Source organism: Callithrix jacchus, chromosome 11 (genome assembly GCF_049354715.1).
Source record: "Callithrix jacchus isolate 240 chromosome 11, calJac240_pri, whole genome shotgun sequence".
NCBI lineage: Eukaryota > Metazoa > Chordata > Mammalia > Primates > Cebidae > Callithrix > Callithrix jacchus.
Window position 1 is genome coordinate 80,138,231 of NC_133512.1, and position 24,786 is coordinate 80,163,016.

General features: G+C 35.7%; 1 pseudogene; it reads left to right on the top strand.

Moving 5' to 3' along the window:
- Positions 1–7,801: 7,801 nt before the first annotated feature.
- Positions 7,802–10,923, top strand: LOC100386320 (AMSH-like protease pseudogene; annotated as a pseudogene).
- The last annotated feature ends 13,863 nt before the right edge of the window (positions 10,924–24,786 follow it).

Genomic DNA, 24,786 nt, shown 5'->3' on the forward strand with positions numbered 1-24,786 from the left:
GACAGGGTTTCACCATGTTGGTCAGGCTGGTTTTAAACTCCTAACCTCGTGTTCCACCTGCCTCAGCCTCCCAAAGTGCTGGGATTACAGGCGGCGTGAGCCACCACACCTGAGCTGTTCAGTATTTTTTATTAAGTAGCTAACTGAGATTTGTGGCTTCTGTGCTTACCTTTCTCATTCCAATCATGTTTGAATTAAATAAGATGGACTTCTAATTTTTTTGTTTGCATAAATAGGGTGATAAATATTGTATCAACAGTTATCTTTTGGTAGCCACAGGGGGATTGGTTCCAGGACACACTCACATACAGAGTTCATGGATGCTCAAGTACTTGATATAAAATGATGTAGTAAATATTTGCATATAACCTATGTATATCCTCTTGTATGCTTTAATCCTCTCTAGATTATATATAATACTATCCATACTATGTATAATACTAATGCAGTATAAACACTTCTTATACTGTTTTGTTTTTATTTGTATTATTTCTTCTTCTTGTATTGTTATTTTACTCTAGGTTTTTCTGTTTGTTTGATTTTTGAGACAGGGTCTTACTCTGTTGCCTAGGCTGCAGTGCACTAGTGTCATCACAGGTCACTGCTGCCTTGATCTCCCCAGCTTGTGTGATCCTTCCACCTCAGCCTTCCAGGTAGCTGGAACTACAGGCATGCAATACCATGCCCAGTTATTTTTTTATTTTTTGTGGAGACAAAGTTTTGCTATGTTGCCCAGGCTGATCTCAAACTCCTGGGATCAAGGGATCTACCTGCCTCAGACACCCAAAGTCCTGGGGTTATAGGCATAAGCCACAGTGCCTGTCATATATATTAGTGGTTTTGAAATAATATTTTTCAATCTGCACTTGGTTGAATCTGAGGATGTTGAAACAATGGATACGGATGGCCAAATGTGCTACCATTTTAGCTTCTTAATCTTTGATTATTGAATAGACCTTGCTTAACCAGTGCTCTATGGATAAGCAATTGAGTATTTTCTCCCAATTTATTCTACGGCAAAAAAAAAAGTTCCTTGAATAGCTCAATTAAAGCACGTTTAATTTGCCAAAATCCTCCAAAAAATACTGAGCTTACACTTTCTACCGGCAGTGTTTGTGTGTGCCTCCTTTTTCTTTTTATATCAAATTATTGTCATCTGATAAAAAAGGTGGTATATGCAACTTTTCACATATGAGGGGATGTCGGTATCCTACATGCATCTTTTTCTAGATTGCTTCTCATCATTTTTGCATATATTTATATGCAGTTTTGTGTTGTTTTCTTATTTGTACAAAAGTCTTTTGTCTATGTGGGATGCTAAGTAATCCATCTGCAAAGACGTTCTAATCCTCAGAATTCGTTAACATGCTACCTTCCATTGCAAAAGGGACGTTGCAGATATTAAATTAAGGATCCTGAGGGGATTATGCTGGATAATCTGAATGAGTCCAGTGTCATCTAAAGTCTTCATTAGAAAGTTGCAGGAAGACAAGAGTCAGAGTGGGATATGTGATGACAGAAGCAGAGGGAGATAAGGTGATGTGATGATGGAAGCAAAGTGAGGCAATTGCTGGAAGGGTGCTGCAACCCAAGGAATGTAGGCAGTCTCTAACAAGCTAGAAAAGGTGAGGAACAGATTCCACCCCCGCAACATACTCTGTAGAAGAAACGCAGCCCAGTTGACATTGATTTTCTCCTGTAAGATTCACATAGTATATGAAGGTAAGTTCTTACCACTGCCAGACGTGTAAGATAATTCATTGGTGGTGTTTTAAACCACTATATTTGTGGTATTTTATTATAGCAGCAATAGGGAAGGTGCAAAATGCTAAGGCATTTGGTCATTTGCCAGTTGATATGTGTAATTGCTTTTCTTTTTTAAAAAAACATTTTTAATAAGAATTTTATTTAAGTTCTGGGATACATGTGCAGAATGTGCAGGTTTGTTACACAGGTATACCTGTGCCATGGTGGTTTGCTGCACCTTTCAACCCATCATCTAGGTTTTAAGTCATGCATGCATTAGTTGCTTATCCTAATGGTCTCCCTCTCCTTCCCCAAAACCCCCTGACAGGCCCCAGTGTGTAATGTTCCCCTCTCTGTGACCATGTGTTCTCATTGTTCAATTCCCACTTATGAATGAGAACATGAAGTGTTTGGCTTTTCTGTTCTTGTGTTAGTTTGCTGAAAATGATGATTTCCAGCTTCATCCATGTCCTTGCAAAGATATGATGTCATTCTTTTTTATGGCTGCATAGTATTCATAGTGTATATGTGCCACATTTAAATGCCCATAAATGGCTATATGCCCATATACTCATAGACGACTGTGTAATTGCTTTTCTAACTCTGCCCTTTAGTCTTTCTTTCTTTCTTTTTTTTTTTTTGCCATAGTATATTTTAAGAATTTTACTTAAAGTTGATCCTCAAAGTATCAAAGTTTTAAAAATAATTTGATGGCGCTGTACTTTTATGTACAAATCTAACATTATTGATTTTCTGAATGACTGGCAAGTTGCCCTCCTATTTAAAGTCATGTGTTGTAGGAGATCCGTCAGGGTGCTGGGAAAAATTATAAGGAAAGACGCAAACCTTCTTGGAAGGCTGGGAGGTTTTGCAAAAGCCTTGGTAGAGGATTCTGGCTGAAGGCAGCTAAATCCTCCTATCTTGGGGCCAGGGCAAAGGGACAGTTATAGGGGAGTGCAAAGGAATTTATCTAGGTAAGTTTCTTTACCTGTTTTCCCAGAAACCAACCTTTCATCATCTGCGTGCATGACTGCTCCCTACTCGGGGGGTTGGCAATGGTAATTTCCCACAAATGGTGTTTGCTGGAGACCTTTGTCATTAAATCTGTTCTAAAATAAATATGAACATCTCTGGCATATTGGGGTTGCATGGCAGGACTTTCTTTTTGGGATCTGTAAGCTGTGGGGTCCTCTAGCCGCGCTGTCAGAGGCAAAACACCTGTGTCCGCAAGTCTGTGGTTCAGATTCAGTAATGTGTCACTTAATAACAAGAATACATTCTGAGAAACGTGTAACTGAGTAATATGATCTTTGTGTAAATCTGTACAACATGTTACTGTACAGAATGCCATAGGCAGTTCTAACACAGTGTTGAGTATTTGTGTATCTAAATGTAGAAAAGTTTAGTAAAAATACAGTACTGTAACCTTAGGAGACCATCATTATATGTGTGACCTATCACTGATGAAAATATCCTTTTGTACTTCATGACTATACTTTAGAATTCTCTTTTGCCCCACTGATTTGAAGTCCTATATTATTTGCTAAAATCCCAAAAGTTTTCATGTTTATATCAGGGCAAGCTCTGTACTATATTTCATTAATTGGTCAGCCAACATGTGGTCCAGTATCAGACTATTTTCATAAATGTAGTTTTATAATATATTTTAATAGCTTATAGCAGTATTCTACTCTTATTACATTTCTGTTACAGTGTTTTGCTGATTTTTCTCCCATGCATATTTTCCACAAGAACTTCTGTGTAATTTTAAAGTACATAATTATCATTATAACATCTAAAGAACTATAGAAACAAAAAAATCTCTCTGATGATATTTAAGTTGAGATAGTATTAACTGGATAGATTATTTTAGACAGGATATAACATATTTATAATATTGGAGAAAATGAATTCAAAGGAAGCATATTATCTGATTTTAAGATTTACTATAAAAGCTACAATATTGAGATAATAGAACAGAATAATAAATCCAGAAATAGAACCACAAAATATGGCCAACTTCTGATAAAGGGGCAATGGCAATCCAAAGGAAAAGAGACAGTTATTTCAAGAAATGAGGTTGAACAATTGGACACTGACATAACATAAAAAAAAAAACCTGCCCTAAATATTGTGCTTTGCTTGATATTAACTCAAAATGGAGCATAAGTCTAGATGTAAAATATAAAGCTATAATAATTGGAAGAAAATACAGAAGAAAATTTTCATGACCTGAAGTTAGGTGTATAGTTCTTAGACATATTCCATAAAATAAAAATTGCTTTATAATGATACATTGGACTTCATTAAAATTAAAAAGTTGTTGTTGTTGTTGTTGTTTTTTTTTTTTGAGACAGAGTCTTACGCTTCTGCGCCAAGCTGGAGTACAATGGCACAATCTTGGCTCACTTTCCACCTCCTGGGTTCAAGCAATTCTCCTGTTTCTGCCTCCTGAGTAGCTGGGACTACAGATGTGCACTACCACGCCCAGCTAATTTTTGTATTTTTAGTAGAGATGAGGTTTTACCATGTTGGCCAAGATGGTCTCGATCTCTTGACCTTGTGATCTGCCCACCTCGGCCTCCCAAAGTGCTGGAATTACAGGCGGGAGCCACAATACCCAGCCTAAAATTAAAAAGCTTTTATTTATTTTTTTGAGATGGAGTTTTGCTCTTGTAGCCCAGCCTGGAGTGCAGTGGCATGATCTTGGCTCACTGCAACTTCTGCCTCCTGGGTTCAAGCAATTCTCCAGCCTCAGCCTCCCAAGTAGCTGGGATTATAGGTGGGCACCACCATGCCTGGCTGATTTTTGTATTTTTTAGTAGAGACAGGGTTTCACCATTTGGTCAGGCTGGTCTTGAACTCCTAAACTTAGGTTATCTGCCTGGTCTGGCCTCCCAAAGTGCTGAGATTACTGGCATGAGCTACTGCACCCGGCCTAAAATTAAAAAGTTTTTATGTACAAACACATTTCTAAAGGGGTAAAAAGTAAGGCTGTAGACTTGGAGAAAGCATATGCAAACTATGTATCTTCTATATCTTATCAAGACTGGTGACTATGATATATAAAGATGTATTTTTAACCTCTCAGAACTCAACACTAAGAAAACAAACGGTGGCTCAAGCCTATAATCCCAGCACTTTGGGAGGCCGAGGCAGGTGGATCACGAGGTCAACAGATCGAGACCATCCTGGTCAACATGGTGAAACCCCGTCTCTACTAAAAAGTACAAAAACTTAGCTGGGCATGGTGGCGCGTGCCTGTCATCCCAGCTACTCGGGAGGCTGAGGCAGGAGAATTGCCTGAACCCAGGGGGCGGAGGTGGTGGTGAGCCGAGATCGTGCCATTGCACTCCAGCCTGGGTAACAAGAACAAAACTCCGTCTCAAAATAAATAAATAAATAAATAAATAAAATAATAAAAAAATAAAAATAGGCAAAAGATTTCAAAGATATTTTTAAAAGAAGGCTATGTGGATTAAAAATAAGTACATGAAAATATGTACAACATTATTAACCATTTGGAAAATTCAAACCAGAGCCACAATGATATTCTACTACATGCATATTAGGATGGCAAAAATTGAAATTAAAATTAGAAATGGCTATACTACTGACAAAGACAATTTCTTCAAGGATGCAGAACAATCAGAACTCTCATACATTGGTGGTGAGAATGCAAAATAGCATAGCCACTTACAAAAATTTCTAATTTTGTTATATGCTACTTAAACTTTTCACCTAACAAGTATCATTTCCCAAAAGGATCACAAGATCCTATGTGTTAGTGATGTGTTTTATAACCGATTACTTCAGAAATGTATTTCTTGAACCCACCTGACACTCAAAATTATTGCTTAGAAGAGAGTGTGGTGGCTCATACATGTAATCTCCACATTTTGTGGGACTGAGATTGAAGAATCACTTGAGCTCAGAAATTTGAGACCAGCCTGAGCAACATAGGGAGAGCTTGTTTCTACAAAGAAAGAAAACGATTAGCCAGGTGTGGTGGCACACACTCGTAGTCCCAGTTACTCTGGAGGCTGAGGTGGGAGGATTGCTTGAGCCAAAAAAAAGCAAAAGCAAAAAAAAAAAAAAAAAAAAAAAAAAGAAAAAAGAAATGATTGCTTTGGAAGATAATAATTACAGATTTTTTTTTTGTTGGACTTAGATTGATGACTATTAAGATTTCATTAAAATGAGATGAAATGACTAATTTCTCATCAACTTGAATAAGTATGTAAGAGTGCAAAGGAGAGGCGAACATATACACCCAAACCAGGCTGAATCAGCCTTGTTTTCCCTAACTTCTCATTTTTTTTTTTATGTTAAGAAAAAGAATACATTGAAAATCACAATTTTTCCTATTTTATATCTGAAAAATTCAGAGTAGAATAATAATGGCTTTTGTGTCAAGCAGGTAGGTGATTGATTTGACTGCTTAATTCACTAGGTATGCGTATCACTTGGGACAACAAAGAAAACAGGAGACTAACTGATTGTTTTTGTCACTTCTAACTCAATAGATTCCTGGGGAGGCCTCTGGGGAAAAGCTTCTCAAGTGATGAATAGGGATTTCTACCCTCTGAATCATATCCATGGATTTTAGTATTCTAGCCATCTGTAATTATTTTCTTTCTGTTCTATGTTCATTTATAAATCTCTCAGAAAGAGGTAAAGAGACAGTCTCCTTTGTGAACATTTAAAAACATCAAGGAAACTAACATAAAGCAGATACCACTAACTTTTCATTAAGTTGCTGAAATAAAAGGAACATGTGAAGGCTTTATAGCCTCTTCATCAAGCTACAAGGAAGCATATTGAACTGCAGGCAGGATAGTGGCTGGAATTAATGTGTTCAGTACAATTTTGATAAAACTAAAGGAGAGAAATGAAAATTTGAAACTAATGGTTTCTACCTCTCAAAATATTTCCTCATATTTTAGGAAAGAATCCTTATCATCAGTGTTTAAAAGGAGTTCTACATCTTATAATCAGTTCCATTGTGTTCAGGAGTTACTGTAGACTGAGCTTTTCCAATAACAGGAAACATTTTTTGTAAGGCAAAAAAAAAAAAAAATTCTGATGAACACTTGGAAAACATTAGAATTTCAGATATTCTGACATCCAATTAGGTTGTAAATCCAAACCAGCATAAATATGTATAAAATACAAGTAAATTGGTCTTAAGATGCACACTGAGCCTGCATCGATCGTGATCACTGAAGGTTAACCTTAAATGCATCGTTGAGAGTTTGAAAGATCAACACATTTTGGTAATCTGTTTACATTTTTGGGGACAAAAATTTGCACTGCCAACTAAAAAAATTCTGGTGCCTGAAAAAATTAAGCCCATTATAGCCTATCTCTTTTACTGTTTGCAACTGCAACTCTGAACAAAATGCAAAAGCCACTTTTTTTTTTTCTTTTGAGCCAGAATTTTGCTCTTGTTGCCCAGGCCAGAGTACAATGGCATGATCTTGGCTCATTGCAACCTCCGCCTCCCATGTTCAAGTGATTCTCCTGCCTCAGCCTCCTGAGTAGCTGGGATTACAGGCATGCACCACCATGCCTGGCTACTTTTATATTTTTAGTAGAGATGGAGTTCTCCATGTTGGCCAGGCTGGCCTTAAACTCCCGACCTCAGGTGTTCTGCCCACCTGGGCCTCCCAAAGTGCTGGGATTAGAGGCGTGAGCAACCACGCCCAGCAAAAGCCAGTTCTTAAGGACTCTGAAAAGTTAAAAATGGCAGGCACATTAGTGAGAGCAATTGAAACTTGAGGAATAACCTATAACCAGATTGAGTTCCTTTTTTTCAGATTTTTCTTTCTTTTTTTTTTTTTATGTTTCTGAAAGTACTGAGTTTATTTTAAAGCATAACATCAAGTTTGAATCTCAGGAAACAAAGCCATCTCTTCATTATATGTTGATTTTGGCAAAAAGTAAGATTAGCATACAATAGATATATATGAAAAGGTAGTTTAAAGTAAGAGGTGTTTGCTTTTAGTAAATAAAGTAGTATGAAACTAAAGTACTTGATGTGAATACTACCAATATGGAACTGCATAGCAGGTGTGAGCAGAAAAAATCTGAGATAAGCTGTCCAGAGAATGGGGATAAGGAGCCTCAGCAAGTCAGCACCAGGAGAAGGGGTAGGACCACTGTGGTGGCTGTTGATGCTGTTGTTTGGTGTTCTCTTTTGGTCCTCTGTCGCGGGCAACCCCAACTGTACAGCTGCAATGTGGCAGTAGTAGCAAATCTAAAATCCTAAAAGAAAACCTCTGTTTTTTACAAGAAGAACTAAATAAAGGGACGCATAAACTCCAAAGAGTGACAGGATGGAGATCTCATTATTTTTCTTTATTTTTCCTGTGACTGTGGTACCCCGTGGTAGACCCAGTTATGCAGAAATGAGCAAGTAATAAAGCCAGGAGCTAACACTCTACAAAAAGCTCTATGTCTCTATTCAGAAGATAGGCAAAAGGGGTCCCAAGAAATTACCGAGTACATTAGAGATTCTATAGAGAAGAGAGATAGAGGAGAGGATTCCTTGACTGTGCATGAAACGATGCAAGTCCCAGACTCTTTTCTGAAGAACGCATGCATGGACTAGACCCAAAGCATAATCGCAGAGGCTGTGAGAGCTGAACTGTAATATAAATTGAGATCCTAGTCTTACACTAATCCCTGAGAAGTACATGCATGACATACCTGGAGCAGCAGAGCAAAGGCTTTGAAAATTCAGCTTACCAGGACTCAAAGAAGATGAGTCGGAATCTGCAGTCTGAACCTAATTGGGTTGATTAACCGATAAAACAAAGCAAAAAAAAAAAAAATACACTTTCTCCAGATTTTCACATGACTCAGAGTACCATAAGATAACTTACAAATTGGTGCTGGTACAGTCTAAAATTATTCAACATACAGAGGGCCAGGAAAATGAGCTATTCTCAAGGGAAAAGTTAATCGACAAATCAAAACTCCAAAAAGACCCAAATATTAGAATCATCAAAGAGTAGTTATTATTATCATGCTCCATGAGATGTTAAAGTACCTTAAATTAATGAAAAATTAGTATTTCTCAACAAAGAAATAGATATAATAATAAGAACCAAATGGAAATAATAAAATACCTGAAATTTGGAAAAAGGTTATTAGATGAGCACAATAGCATAATGGTAATGGCAGAGGAAAGATGCAAAGAAATAAAAGACAGGTTAATAGAAATTATCCACCTTTAGAAGATTAAAAAATATATTGAACAAGATGAACCTCAAGGACCTGTGAGACAATATCAAATTTGGATAGCTTGATGAATTATATCTTCAAATGTTTTTTTCCTCTCCTAAGAATCACAAAAAGTTAAACCTTTTTTTTATCATATTTTGATTTTAATTTTACAATTAGTTTCATGAATCAATAGGACTTTAAATATTTTGTGAATATAAAACTTCACTTGAAGAGTACTACTATCATGTTACATAACCCAACACATAAAGCTCAATCATTTTAACAAATAGATTTTAATGACAGGGTCATAAGTTTGAATCTAGGAGAAAAATAGGAATTGAGTTCTGAAAGTGGCATCTTAGATATCCAGAGTAAGCTCATTCTAAAATATATAAATAAACAAAACTCGGATCTGAATAAAGTAGACCAAACATTAAATTCATTGTTAATCTCATATTGATGGGGGAATTTGCCAGTGGTTGATCAAAAACTGCTGAAAAGCATAAGCTTTGTGAGCTATGCTGAATGAATTTGCCAACCTAGGTTATAATAGAGCTTCTATATTGACAATTAATTATTAACTATAAGTTTCTAATGCAGAGAGAGCAGTAAAGGACAGCATGAACTGAAGAGTTTGACTTGAAAAAAACTACTTAACATTGCTATCCTCAAATAATTAGAAACTAGATTAAAATTTTAAAATCCCATTCATAAACAAAGATAATGTAACGTGTATTTTTTTCTCTTTCAAACTGAGTTCTCCAGTGGGAAAAAAAATTACTAATACCATCACCACAGGCCTGCCTTTATACAGGTTTGAGGTCTAAATTTATACTACTTATATTGTTATGGAAATGGCAAGCTGATAAATGAAAATAAAAACTGGATCAGTTAGTAACTTTTCTGTGCTATCTGGAATAAACAAAAGTAAATCTTATTTGGAGAAACTTACACTCAATGAATACATTATAAGGATTCTGACATGTAAATCTCCACCAAGCTTTAGTGTAATCTCAAATTATAAAGATATGGAAAGAAAAATGTCGGGAGGACTGTCAGCATAAATTAATGAGCAAATTTACATGTCATGACATTTAGAAAATAAAGTAAATGAATTCTTTTTTTAAAAAGCAAACCGAATTGAATGCTTCATTCTAACGAATATATCTACACCAGATTGTACTGATTATGTAGAACAATGAAGACAAAACAGAGATCTGAAAACAAACTAACCCAGTGCTGTCAAATCTGATTGATGAAAATGTTTTGTCCTGCCTTTCCACACACCAGAACAATTCTTTAAAGACTTATTATGTGACCAACCTAATAAAAATGATGCAAACAATCATACTAACCAGTCTCCTGTAAACAGAGCCTTAAAGTTAGCTCCTACTCTAAATGCTGTTCAGAATTTAATGGTTGAAGGGCTGCAATCTGTAGTTTATCAGGAGATCTATGCCACATATTTCTGCTGCTGGCAGAATCTAATCGAGTAAGAGGGTAGAAATGTGTGGATTACTCTATGGAAAGCTGCCGCCTAATTAACTTACTATTACCATGTACTTGTGCAAAGGGAGTCTTCAGGACCAGACTCTTGGGATATGGAGAATGCAAAAGAGATATTCAATGTTCAGGATCAACATGATCTCCTTACTCTGAGATGGATCCATACACACCTAACCCTTCATCCGAAATTGAACTATTGTCCAGCATTGATCTTCACACTCACTGTTCCTATCAGCTCATGCTGCCAGAGGCTATTGTCACTCTCTGTTCATCAAAGCATAAAGACATGGCATCTCCAGGCTTACCAATTCTGGCATGTTTGGGTTTTCTGTTTGTTTCAGAAAGGGATTCCATCCGCACACCCTGAGGAGCTCAGGCTTTTTAGTTTATGTAAACATGTGTTGGTAAAAAACAAAAATAATTGAGCTGGATCTGAGGTGATGTCTGTCTAATACTAGCACCATCAACACTGGACACCTGCCTATGGGCATGTGGTTGCCTGATTTTCTTAAGATGTTTCCAGAAATGACTGATATTTTATCCATTTTAGATGAGAAAGTTTTCTATTTATTGCACCTGCACATTTAGAAATTTTCTTTTTGGGTTGGTCTAAGAGTGATAAATTAATATTTATTAATGAATTCAAATACTATGACCAGATCATGTGTACTATATATAACAACAACAACAAAAAGAAAGAAAGTGGGGACAGGGAGGAAGAAAAGAAGGAGAAGACAGACAGAGGGAGGGAGAAAGGAAGGGGAAGGCAAAAGAAGCCAGAAAAAGAAGAAGAAAGAACATCACGAATAAGAATGTCAGTAAGTCTGAGTACAGAATTTCAACAAAACAAAAATATTCTGAAACAATCGAGAAGAATAATTGAAAATGTATGATTTTCTACTAAAGTAATCTATTATTCAAGGAAGATGTAGAAATAAAGACATTTTCAGATAATAAAATTCAAAGAGGTTATTGCTAATCAGAATAAATGACCTTCTACAGAGAATTCTGTAAGAAGAAGGAAATGCAATACGGAAAGATAACCTGAATTGGAACAAGAAATGACAAACAAATAACTCAAAATATACATGAAAAAATACATATCTTTATATTAACTATATATTTATACACATGAATAAATATAAATAAACATTGAGCAGTATAAAATAATACCTGATTTCAGGAGAAATGTGAAAACTAAATATTTTAAATACTATACAATAGGGTAAGTGGTAATCAGAATCCATTATTAGACTAGAAACACTGTATTATTTCCAAATCAGAAATCATAAAAGAAAAAAAAAACTCCATTGATCTAAAGTAATATACTGAAAAGGGGAAAAGTATAAAGAAAAATAATCCAGGTAAGTAAATCAGTTATATGTTATAAAATTACCCTAAATAAATAGTGCACATGATACAATTAAGTTAATTAAAGTCATCTATTAAATGACAGTATGTATCAGAGTGCATTTGTTTAAAAAAACAACCATGTTTTTACAGATGCATACCTAGAACACAACAGGAAGGAGAGGTTGAAAGTTTTGAATAACATATACTGGATATATAAATACCAAACTAAAACTTGAATTGTTCTATTAACATCAAACCAAATTTTATGTCATCATAAACATTAATAAATATAAGACCACTAAATCATGAAATACTCTGACAACAGAACACCCTATAGCAGCAGAAATAAATTAGAGCTAGAAGTTGAATAACAATACACATTGCCAAAGGATTAACATTATTATACCATTTATATGAATGTATAAAACAGTAAAAATAAATTTTTAATTTTATCTAGATAATTAGGGTCTCTTGAATTACATTTTTAATGTGGTATACCAGGGAGCATCAATAGTAGTTTTAATGATTTCTTTACCTAGGTGGGTACCCAGGTGATTGTTACACTCTTCTCTATGCCGTTTGTATATTCATTACAAATCAGGAGAACAATTTAATAATTTAAAGAAACTGATTCAGTAGTATTTGGGGATTATTTGGCTTATACAGCCTTTTTCTGGGAATGATAATACTACTGACTCTGTATGATGAAACAATAAATCACTATAGTCATCATAGGATTGACTTGGAAACAGCATTTTTTTTCCCCTCAACCACAGCTGGCAGAACCTTGTCTAATTGGTAAATCCAGGAGGTATTGCTGTCCTTTTGAAGAAGTCACATCATTTATTTTCTGCAGACATTAATTTTATTTTCAGTTTTTCTCCTCTAGGTAATTAGAGTGTCTTGAAGTCCAACCTATTATTCATCTGGAGTTTATAAATCCTTCTACAGTTTGCACCATCTTTCTAAGTTTGAACCTACTTTCAAGAGTTTATATCCTCTCTTCCCCCACACCTCTAAAGATATGCAGCTGAAAGAGAGACAAAATCTTTATCTCTCAATTACAAGTCCCAGTTTTATCTGCACAGTCAAAAGCTGAGAATTTCTGATGGCATAGAAATTACAAAAAGTAGTACATTTTATATATGTATATACAGATACGTACATATATGGATAGTTACATATGTACAAACATGTATATGTAAAAGTATTTGTAAAAGCATGTATTTTTATATTTTATATCCTTTGTGTAGTATATATTGTATATAAAAGTCATGCATATAACTTTATATATTACATTTTTTACAACCATGACCTAAGTTAAGTTTTGTTTTGTTTTAGATTTAAATCCCCTTGGTGGTATTATTACAGACTAAATTTGGGGTCCTAGAAAATATATTTCCTTCCTCCCAAGCTTCTAGTCCCAGCTCACTATACTCTGAAGATGTTGATCTCAACATCACAATGTGTAATGTCTATTGTAGACATATCTGGGTGCATGTATTTGTGTGTGGACATGTGTTTCCTTCTTCTTGGCTGTTTTTCATATTAATTAGATTATTTCCTGTGGTGAACCTACTGGTATGCCAATATTTTAGGCCCATGTCCAGGCCCCTGCAGGCATATAAGTCAGGATAGACCAGTAAAAGAACCTCATCATCCTCAATAATTATTTCAATCAGGGTGTGTGACTCAAGCTACTCTGAGTTCTTCTTGTGACTTACATGTGAAGTATCAGAATAGACATCTTCTCTAGCCTGGTGTATTTAAGTTTATGTGATACATGGGGACACTGACTACCATCTGGCCTGCTAAAAGAAGCTAGCCTGTCCAAGGAGATATATATACACACATATATATATGAGAGAGAGAGAAAGAGAGAGATGGTCTAGTTACAACACGTAAGGCCCTGGGTGGAGCAAGCAAGCAAGCAGATATAAGGAAGCCTGGATATACAGATAGATTCCGGGCAATGCCATGGGTTCCAAGTTCATCTAACCCAGCTGTGCCCTAGTGCTTTCCAATCATGTGAATTTTTATTTCCTCCCTAAGCTACTTACAATTGGGCTTTTATCACTGGCTATCAAAATCTACAGAATAACATTAGTAATTTTTTTTGTTTTATTTCTGAATTTTTAATTAACGTACATATCCTACAGATGAAAACAATTGAACATTACAAGTGTTCAGTTTGGTAAGTTTTCACAAAGTAACACTCCTGATAACCAGCACCCAGATTAAGAAACAGAACACTCCCAGCATCCCTCAAACCTCCTTATTCTCCTTCTAGTTATGGCCCTTTCTAGTAGTAACTACAATGCCCTTTTAAAAAATATTTTATTATAAAAATGTTACACACACAGAAATTTTGAAAAATTTTTACAGTGGACACTGAAATAACCACCACCTAGATTCTACAATTAACATTTTACTATAGGTACTTTATCACATAATTAGCTATCTACTTATCTCTCTATTCATCCTTTAATCCACCTTACTTTTTTGGAGTATTCAGAGTAAGCTGCTGACATCAGGACATTTCAAATTCTTCATCATGCATATTTTTAAGTAGACTGCATATCTTCTTTTTAGGAAAAGCATACAATGAAATGCACAGTCCACTCTAGTGAATCCTAGAAGACCCTCATTATAAACATGTTTCTGTTCTATTTTCATTCACGGTGTTTGAATGGGTTACCTGAAATTAAAAACATACAGGGATGGGATGCTGGTTACCTTTTTTGCTAGATCATCTAAGCGTTTAATGTTGCCATTTTATGTAATGATCATACTCTCTTTGTTTACTCTTTGGGTAATCCAGGAAATGTCAAGAATGGTTATTTTCATTATTTCCCAGTGAGATTTTAACTGTGTTAGGTATCAAACAGACTTGGGCCTAACAGCTTTAGGCAGTTCTCTATAGAAAATTCTCTCTGGGTGTCTAATATCAAATCTGAAGCAGAGGACCAAAATGCTTAGTGATCACTCTTCAATCTTCTCATGGCTCTTCTTACTGTTAATGTCAGTTTACTCCAGTGATGACCAGGAGAGCAATAGGCCTTTTGCAAAATACAGTCTTTAGTTCTTGGTATAATATTTTTAGAGCCATCGGAGAATCAGTATCCCAAACATTAAGTTATTAAGTTAGCCTTTGATTTATTGGGTGAATTACTAAATTCAAATTCTTGAAGTGTTCATTCTCACCTCAAATTTTGAATGGGTACAATAAATTTATAAGAAGAAGGTTTTGTGTTGATAAATGCATCACTTTGAACCAAAAATAACCTATTTCACTTAGATTGTCAGTAAGAATTATATCAGATGTTTATATGCTAACACAAATATTCAGATCTCATGCTCAAATGCTTTTCCAGTGAAGATGCTACTGAAGGTAGGGATGCTGTGCTTTTATATTCTAATAGACCTGGCAAGATTCTTAGAGTATGAATATGACTTTTTGTGCATATTGTGCCATTTAATCTGTGTTCTGTGCACACCACTGTGCCTTCCTCATCACTTCCCTGAGGCCCGTGTCACCCTCTGCCTCTACCCTAGTTGGCTGCTTGAATCTCCAGTTTGACCTTGTTCAACCCCTATGATGTGTGTTTGCTAAGACGCAATGCAGAACATACTTATTTATTTTTGTTTGTGTTCTTGTTTTGCTTGTAAACAGTTCTTATTAAAAATACTGTTCTTGGCTGGGCGCGGTGGCTCAAGCCTGTAATCCCAGCACTGTGGGAGGCCGAGGCAGGTGGATCACAAGGTCAAGAGAACGAGACCATCCTGGTCAACATGGTAAAACCCCATCTCTACTAAAAATACAAAAAATTAGGTGGGCATGGTGGCGCGTGCCTGTAATCCCAGCTACTCGGGAGGCTGAGGCAGGAGAATAGCCTGAACCCAGGAGGCGGAGGTTGCGGTGAGCTGAGATGGCGCCATTGCACTCCAGCCTGGGTAACAAGAGTGAAACTCCGTCTCAAAAAAAAAAAAAAAAAAAAAAATACTGTTCTTAATGCATCTGTGCTCAGGACACAGGGGCTACAGTGAAACTTCACCAAAAAGCTTGGGTATAGAGAAAAATGGTTTTCATGTAAGGAATAACTTATGAAGTTTACTTAAAACTAAAAGGGCCAGGATGATTTAAAGTTATGATTTCAAAAGATAGACATTTTAAAGAACAAAAAATTTTGATCATGATTTTTTTTATTATTATACTTTTAAGTTCTGGGTTACATGTGCAGAACATGTAGGTTTGTTACATAGGTATACACGTGCCATGGTGGTTTGCTCTATGCATCATCCTGTCATCTACATTAGATATTTCTCTTAATGCTATCCCTCCCCTAACCCCCAAACCCCGACATGCCCTAGTGTATGACGTTACCCTCTCTGTGTCCATGTGTTCTCATTGTTCAACTTCCACTTATGGGTGAGAACATGTGGTGTTTGGTTTTCTTTTCTTGAGTCCGTTGGCTGAGAATGATGATTTCCAGCTTCATCCATGTCCATGCAAAGTACAGGAACTCATCGTTTTTTATGGCTGTGTATTATGGCTGTGATATGTGTGTGTGTGTGCCACATTTATTCCATGGTGTATATGTGTCATATTTTCTTTATCCTGTCTATCACTGATAGGCTTGTTCCAAGTCTTTGCTATTATGAACAGTGCCACAATAAACATATGTGGGCATGTATCTTTATAATAGAATGATTTATAATCTGTTGGGTATATACCCAGTAATGGGATTGCTGGGTCAAATGGTGTTTCTGGTTCTAGATCCTTGAGGAATTACCACACCGTCTTCCACAATAATTGAACTAATTTATAGTCCCACCAACAGTGTAAAAGCAGTCCTATTTCTCCACATCCTCTCCAGCATCTGTTGTAATTTTTAATTATTCATTCTTTTATTCATTCAGCCAATCAGTCTTCCATTTATTGAACCAAGAAACACTAATTAAGCATCTTCTGTGTATTCAGTATTTGTTCAGGTACTAAGAGTACATTTACTTTCAAAAACTTGTAAGTTCTTTCTCTGCCCTATTTGAGATGTTTTATATATATTTAGGGGTTACAAGTACAGGTTTCTTACATGCTTATGATGCATAGTAGTTAAGTCTGGGCTTTTAGCATACCCATCACCCTGTTTAAAAAGCCTCTTGCCTCTGTTGCAACCCAGGAAAGCGTTTATCCAGGACCTAGGAACCATCCCTTTGAAATGCAATTAAGGAATATAGTACCCCTATATCTCAGGCTTTGTGGGAGAGTAGGAGCTTAACTGCAGCAAAGTCTTTACTCAAAGTTGTAAAACTACCTCCTGCCATGAAGATATGATAAAATTTATTTTCCTTTAGTTAAAGTGATTTAGTAAACACAGATGGCTTAAGATCTCCTACCCTAACTCTTAAAAACTCTCAAACTGAGTTCTGGTGTCTTTCACCTATTGTAGCAGTCACCTTGAATAAAGTCTGCCTGGCCTGTTTAACTTTGTACAGTGCAATTTTTGCTTTGACAAAATAAATGCCCAATTGTGATAGTTATTGCTGAGGAGACAGCCATTAGTGCTATGGAAAACTGTAATAGAAAGATTGCGCCTAGTTCAGGTGGTCAAGGAAAAGATTCTCACAGGAAGCTTGATGTGAAAGGAGTGTGGTAATTAAACAAATGAATGTGAAGGTGTGGAGGGAGTGTTTCCTGCAGAATGTAAAGGCCCTGTGATAAAAGGGAACATGGCCATGGAAGGAAAAGGAGAGGTCCACTGAGGCTGGAGTCAGGATAAGAAAGGGAATGTGAGAGCATCGATTAGAGGCCAGCTCATGTAAAATGTTACAGGCTGTGCTAAATGTCTGGATTTCTCCCCAAGTGTTTGGGAAGGGAGAAAGGCGGGAATTGAGAGGGTTCCATTTGTCTTTTGGTAAAATTACAATACTCAAGCAGCAGTGTATTTTTCACTTAACTTTTTCACTTAAAATACTCTAGTAGTAGTGTGAGTATTGAATGGAGAGATAAAGTATCTTTGAGGGTTCAGTTAGCAAGTCAGTGTAAAAATTTAGGTAAGAGAAGATGATAGCTTGATTCGGATACAATAGCCATGAAGAGGAGTGAACAGACTAAAAATGTATGAGTGAAATAGACAGCTTTGAGATAAATTAGATCGAAGAAAGGAGAGAGTAGGGGCAACCAATAACCTCAGATTTGCATTGAACATAAATAGAGCTACTCACGGAGAAAGAGAATATGCAACAGTTTGGGGCAGGAGGAGATGTTGAGGTGGAGGAGGTGCAACACACACCCCCTTACCACATGGGATAAGTTCCAAGACCTCCACTGGATGCCTGAAATCATAATTACTAAGGAACACAATTGTATGTTGGAACACGTTTCTGTTAGTATCCCCCGCCCAGAAATTTAAGAAAGTCTTTTCCATCTTAACTTAGCACTTATCATGCACTATGGCTATAACTTTTGCAGCTTGAAATGTGACCTCAAAACTAGCTTGCATTTCTTTTTCCTTCTTCATAATTTTATGGATAAAAGAGTCACACTTAACATAGATCTTGGCACCTTCAGCATACAATTAGTTTTTCTTTCCTTATTAACTAAAGAACCTTTTCACTTAAAGGAAGTGCTTTATGGCTTCTCTTCCACATATCCAAGTTGGCAGCATCACTATCCGTACACTTCAGGGCCATGATAAAGTAAAATAATGAGCACAAGTACTGCAAAGCTGAGGGGACAGTCGATCTGATAACCAATAGGACTACTAAGGGACTAATCAGCCGGTGGAAAGTGTGGATACATTAGACAAAGGAGTGATTCCCATCACTGGTGAGAAAAGCAGGATGGTGATGCACAGTTTAAAACTTATGAGTTGTTTATTTCTGGAACTTTTTGGTTAACATTTTGGGACCCTGGTTGACCATGGGTAAGTGAAACTGTGGAAAGCAAAACCACAGATAAGAAAGGACAAGTGTATATAGAAAGAAAGAATGCAGCAGTAAGAAGGGCCTCTGTGAGTCCTAAGCACAAGAAGAGAAGCAGAAAGGCATGTGTTGAAAAACTTGGCAGTAACTGTCTATGGTCATGACAGCTTGGCAGGAAAACCCATGTGGTGAAACCAAATGAAACAACAACAACAAAAAACAAAAACATCCGGAAGGCAGAATGTGTTAGTCTTTCACTCTTTCATTTGTTCAACAAAAATGTCTGGTGAATACCAGTTGATACGATAATTGCTTTCTTTTGGTTCATCATTTAGATTTCTATGTAGTTTTTCTAGAGGCAAAAAATAGGCCTGGCTATAGGACATGACTTCGCAGGAGTCATTTGGCACTTACATTTTCATTGCAACATAATTAATTTGCATTCTAGTTTCACTTGTCAGTATTCTCAGCTTAGAAAACATAAATTTACTCCAGATACATGGAGCTACTCTGCATAGGCTAATAGCCTACTGAGCTCTCTGAGCCTGAAAGACTTAGATTAGTAAATACTCAGAGCTTATCACTTGAAAATTTACAGACCATCCTTTCTCTTGGCCAGATTCACAAAATGTTCATATACACATTAAGTGTAATATCTTGAATGGAAATCACATCAACTGAGAAATATAAAACTATGGTATCTCTCTAAGTAGTCTCAAGGCAGCATTTTTGGACCATTCCATACTTGAGTTATTTTTAAAGTGTGAGGCATAGTTCACCTATCCCATGAATACCATTTAACATTATTCGAATTAACATTCACCCTTTCAGATCTCATACCTACTAACATTTAACAACCTTGTTGATTGGTTAATTCATCTTCCGCTAATGTTCCCAGCATGCAGAGTTGACAGACTATTACCTTACTTGTTAATGTATTATTTGGTGTTTTAAAGTCAGATGTGATTTGACATAGCATGGCCTATATCTAAGTAAACAATTTAAAAGCCATATGCCAACTCACTTTGCTATTCTACTGATTTTCAGTTAGCACCTGATGACATGTAAAAGCATTTTGTAAAAAATAGAGACTGTACCACACTGCGGCAGATGTGGTGTAAAATATTTAGAAAATATTTTGAAATAAGGCAAAACATAGGTTGAATCAGCTCTTTGTGTAACTCTGTAAATCTCCCTTGGTTTCTTACACTGAATAGTTATTATTAAGGTTTTGGGAAAATGTTTGTAAAATATTAATAAATGACTAGCCTAAAAAGGGCCTCAGCAAATAGATGAGAATTAATAACATTATTATTACTGACAATTACTATTGTCATTTTTAGCAGTAGAAGCTTCTGATGTCTTTTTCAAAAAAAAATACTTATATGATATTTGGGGTAGATTCAGGTATGGTAGGTCCTGAAGCTTACACAACTGTGGGTGTTTGCTTGCTTAAAAAAACTCAAACTGCGAAAGTGAAATTAGGTACACAGTCTTGGAAAAGGCTCACTCTAACTAAGGAAGCCTAAAGCTTAAGCTTCATTAGCTTCAGAGTAAATAAAACTCTGAAAAAAAGCGGACTATAGTTTATAATCTAGAAAATCTGTATCATAACAGCAATTCATTTTTTCTCTCAGGAGCAACATAGGACTGTCGTCCAAGGATGTCCATCCCTCCAGAGGTCCATACTCTTTGCCATACGCTTTTATTTAAATTTGGAAAATGACAAAAAAATAGAGCACATTTGTCACCTAAAGTATCCCTGCCACATATAAAGATATGCATCCACGTGCATGCTGGGACTTTGGAGACAGGTACTCAAAAAGGTTGGAGAGACATTGCAGCTAAATGAATAAATCAATAGATACATAAGTAAATAAGAATAAGAAGTTTAGCCCAGGATGAGTGTTTAGTTTGAGGGAACAGCTTCCAGTGTGAATCCAATTCAGTTGGACAAACATTTCTTACTTTGAAACAAACCCAACCAAGATTTGAGAAAGATTCTCTCACAGAAAGTGACTTGATTTTGCCATTAGAAAGTGATTTGAAGCCATCTAATTTCATTTTCTCTGTCTATCCTCATTGCCCAAATGAAGCTTTCCCATTCTCTTGAAGGAATGTCTGTTTAACAGCCTCAAAGTGCTCTCTGAAATACATCATGATAGAGGACCTTTCTTTTTTTGTATATCGATGATCTACAGCTCAAAACTGTGAAATATAAGCACATTGAAATGATAATAAAACATGTAAAGCATTTAAAAACAAGAAAAGCAAAGAAGACAATCTATGAAATGGAGGCTCTGCTCATATACAACATTATGAGATTGAAATTCAGATGTTCACACTTCTTCAACTCATATGGGGCAGACAGAATTTAAACCCAGACCATGGGATTTAAACTCTCAGTGCAGCTCTGCGTCTTCCCTGGTTACTTCTCTGCTTCTCTCTCACCCACTGAATATAAATTGTTATGATTTCTTAAATGTATATTACACAAGAATTTTAGAGAATTGTGGTTTGTATGTTAAGATCTTTTTGGAGATACACATCTCATTCATATGCAAGAGACTGATTTTATAAAGTACATGTGAAAAGCAACCTCATTATTTAAAGTCATGTCATGCAAATTAAAAACCACATATTGAAATTGTTATTTTTGCAAGAGAGGTAAATTATCTGCAAAGTGTTGTATGAGCTACCCTCCCATAGGGAAAAGTTGACTACAAAATAATAATAATAATAATAATTAAACTGTTTAAATGATATAATATGCTTCATAAGTTTTAAGATTATTTGTCACCCTTTACTGATTTAAATGTGACTTTTGACACTTGATCCTTGTGACATCTTGGCATATGACCTAGTTTATTAGCTTATTTGTAAAGTTATAATCTTAATATTTATAGTGTTTAAGCAATTTTTATGAGAAAATGAACCAAAGTTCACTATTGTGTTCTACTTAGATTCACGATGTGAAATCCTTCATTAGCTTTTACTTTAGCATTATTTTCCTCTCCCTTTTTCTTTTTCACCCAGTCATCTCTTTAGCTGATACTTTAATTCTACAAAGAAGGAAAGGCTTATTCTTCACTTGACTACGGATGAAAAGAATCCCTTACTAGAAGTAGGAGAAAAGTTTCAAGTGTTTGCTTCAGAAATAGGAGTCAATGGGATAAGGGAGAAGATATACAAATAAAGAGAAAAACCTGTTATATGGAAAATTACATTGAATTTTTAAGATTCCTGGAGGAACTAAAAATGACCTTGAGTACTAGGCATACCTAATAACTACAAAGAATTGACATTTTCTAATGAATCAAAGGTCTCTCTAAAAAGAAGCCTGCAGGGAACCAGCAAATAGGCAAGTAGAAAAACAGGAGAGAGGCAGCAGGCTACTGTCATCAAACCAGACACTATGAAGAATTGCCTTTGCTTTGGTAAACATCTCTGTGGGGATACAGCTCAAGAATTTACAATCAATTTTGTTTTTCTCCACAAAGTTTTGAAGAGCAGGAAAATAGGTGATGGGGAAATTATGTAAGTAATATTACTAAGTTTTATGGTAGCTGTTTCTGAGAAACACAACATTCTCCTCTAAGAAAAATTTCTAATTAACCCTGAACATGCTTATGGACAAAGGAACTCACAAACTCTCCACATTCAGATTAAATGATTTCAAAAGACTCTGTTCTGTGCCTTTCCAAGGCATTTGCAGAACTCAAATGCTGTTATGGATATATCTCAATTTACTAATCCAGCCATGAGAGCTCACTAGTGGTTTTCAATGCAGGAGCTATGGCCCAGACAATCAGTATGGAAGTGTTTTTTTAGAATGAATTACCCAATGGACTACCCAAAGCCTCATTATGTTAATTAAATTCTCTGCTTATTCTAGCAGTTAAGAAGCTTTTTATTGTGAGTCATAAATGCAGTATAGTAAAAGCTCATTATTTTGGATTTCAATTTTTTAAAATAATTTTGAAAAGTGTTACACAACATTTCTTTACAATAACAATAGAGAAAAATTTAGTAAGCAAATAAATAGTAAAATAAGTTGCTAGGGGTCCTTCTTAAAATACTTCATGGGAAGGAAATTTCAATCAGTCTCAAATAGTTTGTCATTGCCTACCTTCTTACAAAGGCAATGATAGGATAATAAGAAATTATCCTTCCATTTTCATTTTTTAAATTCTCCAAGAAATTCTACCAAAGAAGATTTGGAAATAAACCAAATGATTTCAGATACCTCATTTACAATAAATGTGATTACTGTAATGTTCAGCTGTTAAAAAACATCCAATTGTTTTTTTTTTTTTTCTCAAAAATGCCACTATAACATTTTTCCTTTGCTTGTTTTTTTTAAAAAAAAACCATAATCAGCCTCCACTCACAATTCTTGTTTTTCTTTTAGTTCAGCATACCTTTCTCTGACCTTTCTTTCCTCTATTACTGCCCTGGAGAAGACCTTTAGTTTTGACCTCTCTTAACCATTTCGTTACCTTTGTGTCTTTTATCCTGGTGGTCGCCATTATTTCCTGGTGGTGCTTGGGAAGTATTCCATAAGACACTTTTTAATCCCCATTCCTCATCAAAACCAGTAACTCATTTCCCAAAGCCTGTCCTTCCTGCTAGGTAACATGAGTAATAACCCAAGTGCCTCAATGCATAAACAAGGTTACTATTTACTTCATTTAATTAACTTGATATATTAACTGGGTTAAAAAGTTAGAAGCTGTCAAAACATTCTGATTAATATTTTCAAGTGTTGAGATACTTGAAAGGCTCATGTTCTTGGTTAGGTAATCCTTGAAATCACCACCAAATTACTCTGTATGTGACAGCCCATTTTGCTAGAACATGAAGGAAACCTGTTGCTTTTTGTTAAGTCGAGAAACTATTTTCACAAATTCTTCCAATAATTCTTCCTCCCATCATTTACTTTGCCTGGATTGTCAGGCCTTTTCTACTTGTGAAAGTTTTAAGAAATAGATCACTGAAGGGAGCTGGGAAGAATTGTGTTGTTTTCCTTCAAATTCATGCCACTCTAAATCTTCAGTATTACAATTAGCAGATTTCATGAGCTGATAATACTTAGCATAGGAGATGAGTGTCCATTTAACAATATGAATTTTGAAGTCATTGTCAAGCACCAAATTTTAGAAATGAAAAACCAGCAATGTCTTAACCTCTCTAAGTGGTCTTGCATCTGTGAAATGCAGGTAACGCATTTCACATAATTGTTCTCAGGAACGTGCATAGCACAGTGGATGGAATAGAAGTAGTTAGTATATATTGCTTTTTTTCTCTTCCTTCTCCTTAACACTCATGTGCATATGCATGTACACACACAGGAATGGAAAAGTTTATCTGTCTGTATTACTTAAAGATGTTTAATGTAGATTTAGTGCCCTGTCTTATATCATTTTATGTTAATATATACTAATGAGAATTTTACCATGTTTTCCACGAATTTTTAAGGAAGAACACAGGTGCCTATGTCACTATTTTTGCCTATATATTATCTCAAAAGAGTTCTTCCTTATTTTAATCCATGTTTAAAAGAGTGGTTGTGTATATGTAACCACAAAACCTCAGTTTGTGCAGGTGTAATTGTGTGGCCATGTGAGGCCAGAGGTCATTTATCTAACACTCCAAGGTACCCTTTTTGTATCTTTCTGAGGAACTGAACATGCTGTAACACTGTTAATACCTAATATCCATTAGGCAGAGATTTGTCTTGGCACACTGATTCATTTAATCAATTTCTCTTGAGTTTATATTGTTAATTTTCATTTTGGGGATAACATATAATAGGTTCTTAAGAATTATTTATAAAGGAGAAGGAAATATAAGACTGAATGAAGAAAGCAAAATGACTTATAATAGAATATGAAACTTTAAAAAAAAGACTTGATTATTAGGAATACATTGTCAGTTAATGGCTCTTAATGTGTAAGGATCTTCAAGCCTGATCTGGGCTTACAGCATTTATGTGCATGACACACACATGCACACATGTGCACAGGC